A 15,191-nucleotide genomic window follows, 5' to 3' on the forward strand; every position below is an offset into this window, starting at 1 on the left:
TATAGCAAAAATCTCGGCACCTGAAGCTGTATTTTTGCCAAGCGTTGTGCAGATAAATCATGTCACTATACATTATAATATATACAATATAGGTATATGTAGATTTCTCTATTCTCTCTCGGTATATCAGCTTGCATAAAATTATACAACATATATTTGCATTTTACAGTAGGGGTACGCTTGTACAGCGTTTTAGTGCCTATCAACATAGACATAAAAATTAAAAACTCGAGTTAAATTCGTGGACAACGCTTATGATATTTTTACAAGTTTAAATATGAAATCAATCAACAAGTTCCTTACCGAAATTGGTCCCGATTTACATAATAATTAGACGTCACTCATCATAATGCCAAAATCGTTACAATCTATATTAGATCAATGGTTTCCAAACTAAGGTCATGACCCAAACCGACAATAATTCACGAGTGCATAATACATATTACTATGGTATTATTATTCTCGAAATATCACTCCAAGCGAAGTACAGGACCTGCTGTGTCTAGTATCCCCGACATCTCAATTTGCATGAACGTCCGAATACTGGCTGCCTCTCAATGCGCCACGATAATAATCGTGCCCCATCAATAATAAATAATATTTAAAACAGTACTTTATTTCATTACACATGCGTTGAGTGTGCCGCGAAAATTTGTCATGTATAATAATGTGCCAAAATGAAACAAAAAAAGCTCGAGAACCACTGATATACATCCTTAACAGTTTACCATAATTGGCATAAAAATTGGGTGGACAAGGTCACTGCAAACACCACGAGCCAAAACTAATGAGGGTCCTAGCTTAACCAAAAATATCTTTTTTATGTTTTTTTATGTTAGATTACAGATTTCACAACAAAATAATAAATATGAAAATAATATTATTTTGGTATTTGAAATAAATTTCAAATTTAAATATTGAAGATTTATCGTTTTTTAATTTTTTAAGAGGCCTCAGAAAATGTTATGCTGCTGACCCTAAAATACTAGTTACCCCACTAGTTACCATAATATATATTTAACTTAATAAGTCACTATCATCATTAAAACTTAAAACCACATTCATAATATCTTTCTTCCCTGACCTCGCGGCTTTGCTGACGATACATAATCATTAATCTGTAATATTAAGTAGGTAACTTATTTTGTTAAGTAATTAAAAAAAATAAAAATAATTTGATTTTTATGATAAGACGTAAAAATGCCTCATGGTACATCGTTGTTGCTGACTTGTAACCTTTTAATCGTGGACTTGAACGTGGGCCATGGACTTTTATTCTGTTGAGGACAATATAATTAACATATATATTATATACATATATAGGTACGCATAAATATACTCATCTACGCCGTTTAATGTTATCGGACTGGCAGGCCGTATACGAGGTTAAATTTTAACTTATATATATATATATATATATATATATATATGCGTGTGTGTGTGTATAAAAACATATTAACGGAATTTGTTTTTGTTACTACAGAGATTATTATTTCGTTCATCCCACCGCCAACACTTCCGTTATATTGCAACTTTGTAAACAAACCCGGTCGTACAATGATTGTTGTTCCTTTTGCATAAGAATTTACCGAGTGCTTGATTAGCAAGCAAGAATAAAATGCCTGAACAACATATAATAATATAAGGACAAAATTCCTGTATAGCATGTAATAATTATAATAATAAATTCATGAGGCTCGTCAGCCGATTATCTATCAACTTGTGTCCGTTAGCGGCTTCGAACCAGAACGCTACTGTCTCGGGATGCACACACTTGCACAATAAAAAATACAATAATATAATAATTAAATGTGACAATCTCGACTGATAATTGGAAGTTTCCCGAGTGCGTCCCCCAATTACTTTTTTTTAATATTCCAAATCCGTCCAAAATAAGGTGGAATGTGGTAATTCTTAGCGTATTGAAATTATTTTAATTGAATTAGCTATTCAGAGCTATAATGTTTATAAAAATCAATAAAATGTATTACAATATTTAAAAATAATTAGTTGATTACTCATTTCACTTCACATAGAAATAGGAAATTTTCGAGGACGCACTCAAGCTATAAAAAAGGTAAAAATTAAAAATGGGATATCCTCGAATAATTCAATGTAACTCACTAACACATAATTCATTAAGACACAACCCAAAAATTCACGGTTTCTGTAAGTACGTCAATGTGCACCCTATATTAACGAATACTATTAATAAATGATATAGCCATGTGGACGAACGATACTCTTAGATCATATATTAGTATAGAAGTATATGATCTAAAACTATATTTACATAAATGTTACAGGAGACGAAACACAAAATAAAAAATCAAATAGTTCTAAACTGACTACTGAGTATGAATTTATAAAAATATGAAAATGAATAAGAAGTTTAAAAGCAACTATAACGTGAGAAAAACAGAAAGAAAGTGAAATTAATTAATTTAAGGTTATAGTCGAACTTTTAATTTTTAAACATAAAAAAAACCAAAACAAACTGCCAATGAAATCAACACATGAATAACAAAAATGCAGTCAGTACACATTAAAAATTTAAATCATTGAACCGAACTTTAGATTTTTAAGAACTGCATTGTTAAGGAAAAAGGGGAGTAAGCATGCTTGGTGAATCACGCTGTATAGTCAGAATAGGTAACCTACACCAAATGAGTTACATATTTATACGAACTGAGTACTTTGATAGTGATGTTTTATTTCCCTTTATATATACGTTGTAACCAACATTATACGATATAACTATGTGGAGTTTTTAAGTATAATGTGTTCGTATGCACTTATAGGTATACTAAAGCTGGCCAAGGTGTGTGAAAGCTAATAGCATAACTATTAGGGCTCAGAAGTTATAGAAGTTAAGATCAATAAAATATACGCAAATACCCATCAAAAGTTTAAAATAATAATACAAAAATGTATTTAATATACAAAAAAAAAAATATCTTATGAGGTATTTGTTAGTACATAATAATAGCATTACTGAGTATATGTTGTACCTATACAATATATACGCAATTGTAAAAGCATGTAGTTTATTAAATAGATATGAATAAAATGAATTTTTAACTTTGTACCTATAATTTATATTATGTTTTATATTAAGTGTATTCTGAAAAATATTGGTCAACTACTACAATCTCCAAGCCCTTAATTTAATTATCCAAAAGATTTCATAATTATCTAATTACCGTTAGAAAAAATATGTACATAATAGTTTTAGTGTGTAAGTACCTCCATCTTATATTAAAATAGGAAATTATTAATAATGCATCAGACAATACTTGTTTTAGTTGTTTTGTATTACAACAATATATTTATATTACACCGCTGCACAATAGATTATGAGTGTATTATTATATATATTGTACCTAAGTATACAATAAACTGTTAATGAACTTGTCTATTCATGTCATAATATATAGGTATGTGCAGATGCAGCATACAATTTATTGAGTGACCTAGATCTTTACGTGGGGAACGTTTTAAATGACAGCTAAATATTTTTAACCGGTAGCCAATAGGTACTATTGATAAATCCAATGGCCAAAGACCACATCTGAAATCTATTAATTATTATTATCTTTATCAAGCTGTGTACTTCTTAAACGACGGTAAAATAATGTAAATATATTTTTATCTTTTTTTACAGTGAATATAAATCGTTACTAATCAATAATCTGTGATAAAAAAAAAATTTCTAAAATTGTATTATTATAATATACCATAAATGTACCTATGTCAAAAACTGTTCGGCATAATAATATTTATAAATTAATGGATCAATGATGGGTACAATTTGAAGTATGCTTAAGAATTTGACGGATATTTATCAAACCCACAACTATTTCGTATTTATCAGCAAAATTATCATTAAATATTATATTGATGCATCAAACAGTTTTATTGTGAGTCAGCTAATTTACCATAACTCTTAATAATATACCATATTAAACACTTTTTGCAAAACTTTTTCGTTTTGTAATTACTTAAAATTGTATCTTATTGATTATAGTAACCAGGTAAGTTTAGGATTATATTCTAACTAAAAAAGTTTTGATTTATAAAAACGAACATTTGCTACATTCTTATGATAATTTTAAAAAATGAGTTTATTAACAGTTCATTTTTATGCCATGCAGATTAGGCCTCTTGTCATTTATTATTTTATTCTATTGCATTTGGGGCTTGCCTTTTTATATCTTTTTAAATGCTTTTTCAATAGCACTAAACATTATTGAAAGAAAATAGCATCGTTTTTATTTATATCGGTTAATACAAGTTAATCCAGTTATTAAGTTTTTAAATATAATTTATCGATTTATAATTTATTATAGCCATTATAGGTGTTCCAAACACTAGCAAACGGCGACTAATACTCATTGGCGGATATCCATCGAAAAATTTAGGGGGGGGGGGGGGGGGCTACGATTTTTCTTATGAACCAAAGCCGTGGGGTTAGGTTAGGTTAGGTTAGGTCACAACATTTTTAACTGAAATGTATAATATATATTTAAAAAAATGTTTCTTAATATTTTTTACTGAACTGTACAATATTTTTATAATATGGCAAACATTTTAGAGGGGGCTTTTCGGCTATCAGGGGGGATAAGCCCCCCAAGCCCCCCAAGCCCCCCCTCCCAAGCCCACCGGATATCCGCCAATGCTAATACTTATCGTATAAACTACTAGACTTTAACATTAGGTATATACGTATACAGCGGAATACATTTCACTCCTCAAGAGAGTCTATGTAGCATTAAACTGCCCAATCCTATCATTAATATTAGTACAGACTCACTCAGAACTTTTAACAATATTAAGTATGAATTTGACTCGAGCAGAGTGCTCGTGTTGTTAGAGTAACAATAACAATAAGTAACATAATTGAAAAAGCTAACAAGAAAATACAGTTTTTATGGACACCAAGCTATTGTGGAATAGATGGTACCTAATGAAAAAGCTGACAATGTAGCTTGTGAAACAGTTTATATATCTTATATATATAAGAAACGCATTTTAAACATCAATTTATAGAAACATTTATAGAAACAAGATAAATTATTAATTTTATTATTCTAATAAAATGTGCATATATATCAGTCCCCTCCCCAAAAAAAAAAATTGTGTGGAACATAATTAATTTATCACTCCTTAACATTGCACATAATGTGATTATGTTGACTACGCATTTATATGTATATATAATATTAATTATTGTGTATTGTTAGACATAGTACCTAATTATGATTCAAAATTTTAAAGTATGTAAATGAAAATATTAACAAAAATATCATATCGTAAATACATCAAATAATAATATCCGACGACCTCACGGCTATATAATGTATATATATATATATATTGTTATATACGTGCAGACTGAAAACGCAATCAATACTATTTGCTTTATCGTAGCGGTGACTCAATATATAGCTCGTTACGTCTGCAGCAACGGTCGATAATCGGTATACACCTACTTCCTTATGTGTTATGAAATATTATGCTATACAGGTTATAGGTATCGTCATAGAAAGTTGAACAAACTAAACGATTCTCCTATACCATTGTTTCCGAACCATTTCTTTACCCAATGTCCCATCTAGATTTCCAAAAATCTCACAATCCACAATTGATTTAAAAAAATAATAATAAAAATGATTATCTTTTTATATGATTATATTGAGGATGTAAGTATACATAATATAATTAAAATACGTAGATTTTTATTGTTGTACATAATTTAATCAGTCTACCATTTGGTATAAAATCCAAAATATCTTGTCTCGACTGATGTTAAACTAACAACGATGCCCAGTTGTTTTCAACAACTTGATGTGAACAACTCATATATACTCTTATGTAGACATTATGATTTTAGCATACAATTTTATCATATTTTAATTTTACAATATCAAAATTGCAAATTGGTTTTTTTTTAAACATTGACATATCATAATGCAGACGATTAAACATTTTTTCAGCAATATATTATAACATTACTTTTATAATTTTCGCAAATTTCTACCCTATATACCATTTGATAAAGTATTTATAATTCAATAACAATAACCAGAAACACGACGCAAAAATTACAAAATATAAGAGAAAAACAGTGGACAACAACAAACAATCGAGGATGAAAGAATTCAAAGAAACTTATTAATTGATTATTAGTAAAAAATATACAATAATCAGCGAAAGAAGAGAAGATGATCAATGAAATAGATAGTAATGAAAATTAAGATATACCTACCTACATAAACTATCCCGCAGCGAGAGAACGCGTCAATTAAATTAAAATAAAAACGCAGCTGATACATATCATGTTTGATGAAAACATTTTGATCGTTTTAGTATAGTGAAAAAATCACAAGAGACGACTCGGGGAGGGCGGTAAGCACTCAAGTCTTCATCCCCTCTCTGCGTATACGCGTTTCTGACCTATAATTTATATTACCATCTTTCCAGACGGTCACTGTCGTACATATTTTTAATCAAAACAAACAATTTAAATGATAATTTTTCCTCATAATTGAGATCACGATTCGCTGATAATGAGTTGTACTATAAATACTATTATCTATTTTATCGTACTTTATTAGCAGAGTGATACGCCTTTAATTCTGCATATGATATAAGTAACTATAAATAATAAAATACTTGCAACTATATAATATATATCCACTGCTGTGTTCAAAATACGAGACCGATATTATTTGATTACATCATCGTAGGAAAATAAAAAAAAACTATTAACGGATACATCGCGGGCGTACTACAGAGCTTATGTTTATATTAACATATAGTACCCGGATATAATTATGCCACATACAAATGGTAACCGATGAAATAATATTTTATTTTATTACGTTGGCGACGACAATATTCCGAGCCCACGGATATATTATTGACATATATACGTCCCGCAAATGTAATATTTACAAGTAATTTTTTCGTTACGCGTTGTATATTACGCTACTTACAGCAAATAATTATCGCAGCACTAAAGGAAATTACCTACGTATTTTTTCTGTTGACATGACTATTGCAATAATTATAATAAGTGACGTGTATAACCTAACCTAGCAATAACGATGTGTGCGTGTGGTCATTTTTCTATCGTCTAAAAATATGGCAATATATTATTTATAATAAATTACAGATCTTTATTTTCTATTGAGATTATTTCATCGTTCGATATTTTGTATTTTTGTAATTCAACATACCTCCTCAATATTTGATAAAGATAATGTATACTTAGTAGTAAATACCCACTTTGATCTCTCTCATCACTTACATAAACCGTCATCAAAATTAGTCTACATTTAACTGACGTTCTTACCCCTTCCTTTTTTCAAATGAATATACTAAATGGTTTTTAACACATAAAATTAACTAAATATTTTTTTTTTTTTTTTTTGATGTATTAAACCATTTTCGATACATAATATACGACAAAATAGTTTCAAGGTATAGTTATGGAATTATTAAGGTTAAGTTATTAAGTTATTAATATTTATTTTATTAAGTTATTAAGGTGTTATAGAATTATCATTAAAATAATGTTATGCATCAGCTATAAGGCTTTAGCCGATTTGATTTTTGCTTTTCCAAAACGGCTCCTGTTTTTTGACTACCCAGTTCCTTACTACTTCATACATATTACAAACTTAGTACTATATTGTTGAATATCGGAGCCATTTGGGAATTTATTACGTACCTATTCGTGAAATCTTTTTTGGTGTGAGCTGTTTGTAAAACAAAAAACAACGGATAAGAACTGTTCCGGAGATTAACAGTGCACCAAATTTTGATGATATTTTATTAACTCGTATAAGATCAGTGGTTCTCGACTTTATTTACATCTCAAGCCACCATATATATTATGTGGACCATTTAGAATGTATTTTGGGGCCTATAATTTTAGTAAATTTAGATTCCAAACCCAAATACATTATTACATACTGCTGTCTGCTACCCTCTTAGTGTAGAGAAGAAACATTGTTTAGTGATTATAGGCTTCTATCAAACATATTATAACACTAGTTTTACTATTTTTGGAAATTATATATATATTTGTATGTCAGTGTGAAACTATAAGACAAATATAATTTTAGACAACTAAATGATAATTAATAGTCGTCCATTACATCTATATAATGGTGTATATTAAGTATAGTGTTGTATACCAATACTTATTACAAAATTTCGAGTTTTTGAAATCAAAATGTCGACGATGATTGGACATGTGCACAGCTATCGTGCCATTGATATTGACACTTGACAGATAACGTTACGAAACAGTTAAACAAAACTAGATGGGCGCACCATTATTGGACTTATATATAAGTTAATAGTTATATATATTAAAATAAAATACTATTAATAATAATTATAATGGTCGGTCCCTTAACTGTTTAATATATTATATTATATAAAAGTACACGCCACAGTTATTATAGGTAAATTATTATAAAACATAATAATATTATGATTCATCATACCTTAAGTTAATGCATTCTCAGTGACTGGCGCGTTGAAGTTTCGCGATTGGCCATACAACATATTATTATTATTATTATTAATATTTTATTATATTATGTGTGCGTGCGCTGTACCCGTACAAGGTTAAGTAACACTTCAAAATATGAAAGTAACCTTACGGGCGATCACTTTCTCCACCGTCCGACAAAAGTACACAACCTCGCGCGGCGGGATTCCATAGCCAGAAAAAAACACAAGCCGAAATCATAACATTAAAATAATATTAAATTTTGTGCGTATTGGGGAAAAAATTGAAAAATTAAAATCAAACTCTTGTAGTATGGGGTCATAGAAATATTATAGGTATATGCGACCGGTAAAAGTACATATTTTTATTCATGAAATAGCCAACAGGCAGGGACAACCGATAGGTATAAGTGTACATATCATCGAGCGTAATACATGAAAAATACCTAAAATTTGCCTAATTTATTAATACTCGCTGGCCACAGTAGATGTCTACCTTTTATTTACAAATATCAATAAGCAATTCTAATAAATTAATAAATAATATGTGGCATGGACAACCTAATGAGGAAATCACCCACTAATAACTTACACTTCTTAATTCAATTAATAAGTCACTACACAATTTGAGTTTTAAACTGCATAGTGTATTTTTCGTTAGTGTGATGATAACAGAGTAATAGGACATATTATACATATATGCATGTGTAATGAGTTTCTATTTTCGGGAAATACGTTTACATTATTTAGACAGATCCAGTAGTTTTTTTTATTCTTAAACATATTTTGTTTGTTTTTTTTTTTTATTAATCTTTAGCCCGGCGACTAAGGCCATTAACTGTTGTAGGGGTAAGGTTTTGATGCGGTAGGTTGTTTTTATAGTTGTTACGGTAGGTAGCAAACACGTGTATGTGCGGCAAGGTTTTTAACTACTATGAACCTGGGTGGTCACTGGTCACCCATCCGGGAGCTAGTAGCTGTGGTCGTTACTTACTCACAGTCGCATTCCGCGATTGGTAGCAGCCAACGCGCCACGCCAAGCCACAAAAAACATATTTTTAAAGAATGCCAAAGATGCGAATTAACACGCGCAACTTTCAACTCCCATGTCATGTTTAAGAGGCTTTAAGATCAAGGTTTAAAAATAATTGAGTTCATCACTTAGTGTAACCATTGGTGTAACTTAATAATAGTTAATAATTAAACCCTCCACTTTAAATTTCAAATCCTAAACTATAATTTATCCGTTTATTTTTATTTTTTCGCTTGTTATTCGAATTGTATATAAATGTGAGATGTAAGGTTATTCGTTGAAACCTTAAAACGCTTATTCCCGGGTTAAAACAATTTGAAAAAATACTATTATTTTATTATATATTATTATTAAATTGTTAACCTGAATGTAATTTAATTCATAAAAGCTAATATTAATTTTTTTTTACTATTGAAATTTTTATTTTATTCAAGTCCTTACTTCTTACTAATCAAAAAATAATTTGTTATTGGATTTTTTAATTATATGGTAGATGTATTGTAAAATAGGACGTTTTAGCAGTTTGAACATAAGTGATTTTTTGCAGTTTGAACGAGTTACCATGAAAAGTAATTTTATAAGCCCACTACACACCTCTGGAAACATGTGTTTTAATCTTTGTACAACATAAAAACTAGGTATATTTATATTAAATAAAAGTGAATCAAACGTCCTTCTCGTATGAGTTAAAAATTATATCACCGTTGAATGTTCGAAGAGTTCAAATAGTTCAATACTAAATTTATACTAGTAGGTGTTTAAATAATTAATAATTTTAATATTATAATATATTATAGAAACACAATAAAACTCAGACTTGATAAGATCGACAACGGATGACCTAGAAACCAAACCTTGGACTAAAACATAACACGAATTGACACAGAAATGTTATCAGTAGACCTGAAAGAGTGAGGAGATACAAGTTCAGAGGGATACACTATATGATACCTGTATCACTAGGTATACGCCATATAATAATTATTTATTTATGTTATATTTATTATTTTATTGGTACACCTATTGGCTTTTATAAAAAGGTGTAAACATAACAATATTGAAACACGCAGTTCACAAATTTTAAACATTTATCACAATTATATTATGACATTATTAAATATTTTAATAATTTATTAATGAAACCGCCATTAGGCGGTCAATATGTCCATATTTTAAATAACAACTACATGAGACTTAATAGAAAGGGAAGGGACATTTTCAAGCCATCTTCTTCACTACTGTCGACCATCTCCCATATAAATTTAGGTACAAAAAATATCTGAATATCTTTTAAAAAAGTTCAGTTTTCAGTATTCGTCATTAATTTGTTTATTGTTGAAATAACTTAACTTTTATAATTTAGACTAAGTACCTAAAGATAATGCTACAAACCAAAAGTTCACAGGTCATAATTTTATTTGTCCTTGTGGAAAGCTAAGATCGATGCAGAATTGTTCAAAATTAAATAGAAACGAAGAAGTAACAAACTAGTATGGAGTTAGCGATATTGACATAGCCGTTGATAAGAAAATATACAATCGCAATGACCATGCGTACAATGAGTTGCCTACAAATGCCCTTTCACTGTATAAATTATACTGGACAAAAAAAATTAAAATTAGCTAAATACCTATCATATCCACGCAACATAGATAGCGCTATAAGATTCATTTATAGGTACCTACATTTTTTAATACACATTTTATACAGAATATCTTACCTACTATAAATTTATAAACTTAATATAAACAACTATTTTTTTTTTTAAATTGAGAAATTTTAAAATTGAGAATGATACCATATTACTAAATAAACACAAGAAATCATCACATTTTTATTTGAATGCTATTTAGTTATTTAGTTTTAAAAGTTTTAGCAAATATAATAGTCATGACAACAATGTTATGAATGATTTAGGTAGTTTACTAAATTACATTGAAACACAATGTTACAAAAGAAAACAAAATTACTGAATTTTCAAAGTACAAATAACTTTAGTAACATAATATAATAGTTTTATGAATAATTCTTGGAATGTGTAATTTTTTATTTTTTATTTTTATTTTTTATTTCATAATATAAACAAATTTACAATCTGTAATATAATATAACAATAAGTAAATATGAGATTGTTTTACTAGGTTTGGAGGCTTGACTGAAGGGTGCGTCCATTGACACTACTGTCACTACTTCAAACGGGGGGTTTTTTTTTTTTTGTTATTATTTAGCGAAGTAAATCGCGAGGCCGAATGTGTAATTTATAAATTAAATTGGGTAAATATTCTGTTCATCTAAAAGAGAATCATTAAAATTAAAGAAAAATGAGATTGGGCCTGCTTGATAATCGGTTATAGATAATATCTATTCGATACGTTTATGGTACAAAAATAATTACATACCTATACGTCTATATCAGAGGTATTCAAACTGTGCGTCGCGGCTCCCAGGGGCGTCGCGAAAGTTTGCAAAGGGAACCGCGTCAAAGCACTGAAAACAGTGAAAACCAACATCATAACTAGGTCTTGTATGATTATTATAAATATTATTTGCAATCATTATGGAAATGAAAACGACTAAGCACCTTACGATTCGACCATTCGAAGTTTTATTTCTAGTACTAAAGTCACTGTTATTATCACCCATAGCATTGATTAAATATATAGACTCTATATCATAAATTCATAACAGTAAGATTCAATACATAGATAGTTACCTAATGGTTAATACAATATTGTAAGTAGATATGAACACAAGTCCATGAAATAAAGAATGTCCGATCATCAGTGTCAAGCCTCATCATACGAACGAACGATTATGGGTTTATTTTTAAAATAATGACGAAGAGAATAGATAAAAGTGGTACGAATTACGATCAAGTCGAGGTGGATACACAAATTATGTATAAGTGCTAAGAGGAAAAAAGAGTCAAATATACGCATTATAAGAACATAACATAATAAACATATGTTATAAAAGTTAAAAAAAAAATCAATTGCCTGGTTGTTTATACACAAATATATTATAAACAAGTACCTATTTGTAATCCTGAAAATATTTTACTTGCTTCCATAATTAATGTCTTCATAGCACTTATAATACGAACGCACTATTTTTGATATAAAATTACGGGATTGCCCTCTTAGAGTATTAAAGTTAAAAATTTGATTTTAAAAGTCCTAAATATAATTAAAAGATGGAATTAAAATAATACATTAATTGTTTTAATTTTTCTATTAATAATATTATATATTATTGATATTTAATAATTATTGAACATCAACATTGATAAATCTATGTTACTGATGTAGGTGATAAAACAACCTATTATAATAATATATTAATATGGATAAATTTAAATAGTAATATTTAATAAATAAGAAGATAATAATGATTTATAATTTTAAAACACTAAGCATTTACAATATTTCAATTTAAGAATTTGCGGACAAAATTTAACTATACTTTTGTGTTTAATGTTAATAAATATTAAATCTTAAATATTCTGTTTCGTGATAGAATATTAGTAATATTACACTGGATATTAAAAGTAACTATAAACACATTATATATTATAATATTATAATGTATTGTTCCAAAAATATTTGAAGTGTTTTAATATATATTTCCACCTCTTCAAAATTAATTTTAATTTCTATTGCTACCTATATAAATACAAAACAATAAGAGTGTATAATAGGTAACTGATTTTTTAAAAAAATTTTCTAAGAAGTAAAAAGTAAGTATGATACATGAACAAAATACTTCCAGATAGATTAAAAGTTATAAAATTATAAAGTTAAAGTATTCTTCCGTGGTGCGTAGTAGTGACTCACCAAAACTCAGTGGTGAGTCAGATAAATAAGTTAAATTAATTTTTATACCTATAGATATTTATGATCAAATAAAATTTAATAAACCACTATATCAATTAGTTATATTATTATTCACTATTATTTTTAAATACAATTCAAGAATGTCGTACATCATGATTATCTATTAAAAATAATGAATGCGATTGTTATTATCTAACTATTCTCTTATAATTATAAGTTCTGAACATTTTTCCAACATTTTTAAATTATTAATTATTTACATATACCTCGCATACGCATTTTATATTTATTTCTTTAAAAAATAAAATTAACTTTTTCAATAATTAGGTGTCTAGATATAATACCTAGTCATTTTATTACCTATAATAAATCATCGATGAGTAATTTATCTATGAATATAATAAAATAACCTACCTATAAATCTACAAAAAAAAAAAAATGTATTAAAAATGTTTTTATCTTATCAAATGATACCGATTTGAAAACTAGGAAATGTTTTATATTAACTCTATAAAAATAACATGTAAATTTAAACTAGCACTTTTTAAATTAGTAAGCTATGATTGTATAATTATTACTTTAATTTTGATATTAATTTATAATAGACGTGAAGATTTCTATATAGGCACAACTATATACTTTATAAAAGGGTTATGAAAAGTAGTTTGTAAACATGGATTTCTTCAGTTTAATATTACCAAAGTATTGCATTATACATTTATACTATTATTACATTATTTTAAAGATAAAATAAAAATATGCTGTCTATTTTTTTTTATACGAGTTTATAAATAATAGGTTGGTACTGTAGTTAACCTCTAGTTGGGTCCCAAATTTCATAAATAGCATCAATTGGATCCGTATGTATTTTATTATCGAATACGTGAGTTGGGTCCCGATATATTTTATCAAGTACATGAGTTGGGTCCATCCTATGAATGTTATCCAGAAGGCACGACGTGGAGGTTAGCTAGAATGTCTTCCAAAACAGTTCGTTTTTTGTTACGTAAATGTAACAGTCTGGTGTAAAAATTATTATTCAATTAGCAACTTTTAGTTTAAACGTCGTTAAATAAGATAAAATATTATCGAGGACTTAATTCGTGTATTATCGAATATAACCGTGGACCCAACTTGTGTTTATTTTAAGCAATCGCATATATCTCAGGACCCAACTCAAATTTTCTCCTGTAGGCAGTTTTTCTCAAAAGTGATGGAACTTAACCTAACCTAACCTACCACCAAACATAATATGATTGATATGTTAAATCAATATCTTAATGTGGTTTAGTAACTGTCTACAAAAATGTTAAGCCTATTTACAATTATATTGTTCTAAAAATTATAAATATTTATTCAAACAAATATGTACCTTGGTAGTTACACATCCATTTTTCTTGAGATCCACGATATTAAAAAAAAAAAAAAGATGGTGCCATTAAGAGGGAGATTTATCCATAATATACTTGTTTATAATTTATAAATTGTGTCTGGTATCAAATACAAGTTGAAAAATGTTAATTATCAATAACATGATTAAAAATAATAATTTCCGATAACGTAAACATTTTTAAAGAAACCTTAATAATAGTTGCTATAACAAATTAAATATTTTTATAATCTTCTTAAATAATCAGCGTCTTCGGGCTGTTATTATAATATAGTAATAAGTAGCCCGCCCGTAGTATACACAAACATGATATTTTGAAGTTATTATCCAATTAAATCCAATGAAATTCCTATTGTATATTTGTATACTAATATTATATACCACAGACGTATTAAACTATTAACAGCTA

Source organism: Diuraphis noxia, unplaced genomic scaffold (genome assembly GCF_037042655.1).
Source record: "Diuraphis noxia isolate RWA-SAM2 unplaced genomic scaffold, SU_Dnox_SAM2 contig0003, whole genome shotgun sequence".
NCBI classification, from domain to species: domain Eukaryota; kingdom Metazoa; phylum Arthropoda; class Insecta; order Hemiptera; family Aphididae; genus Diuraphis; species Diuraphis noxia.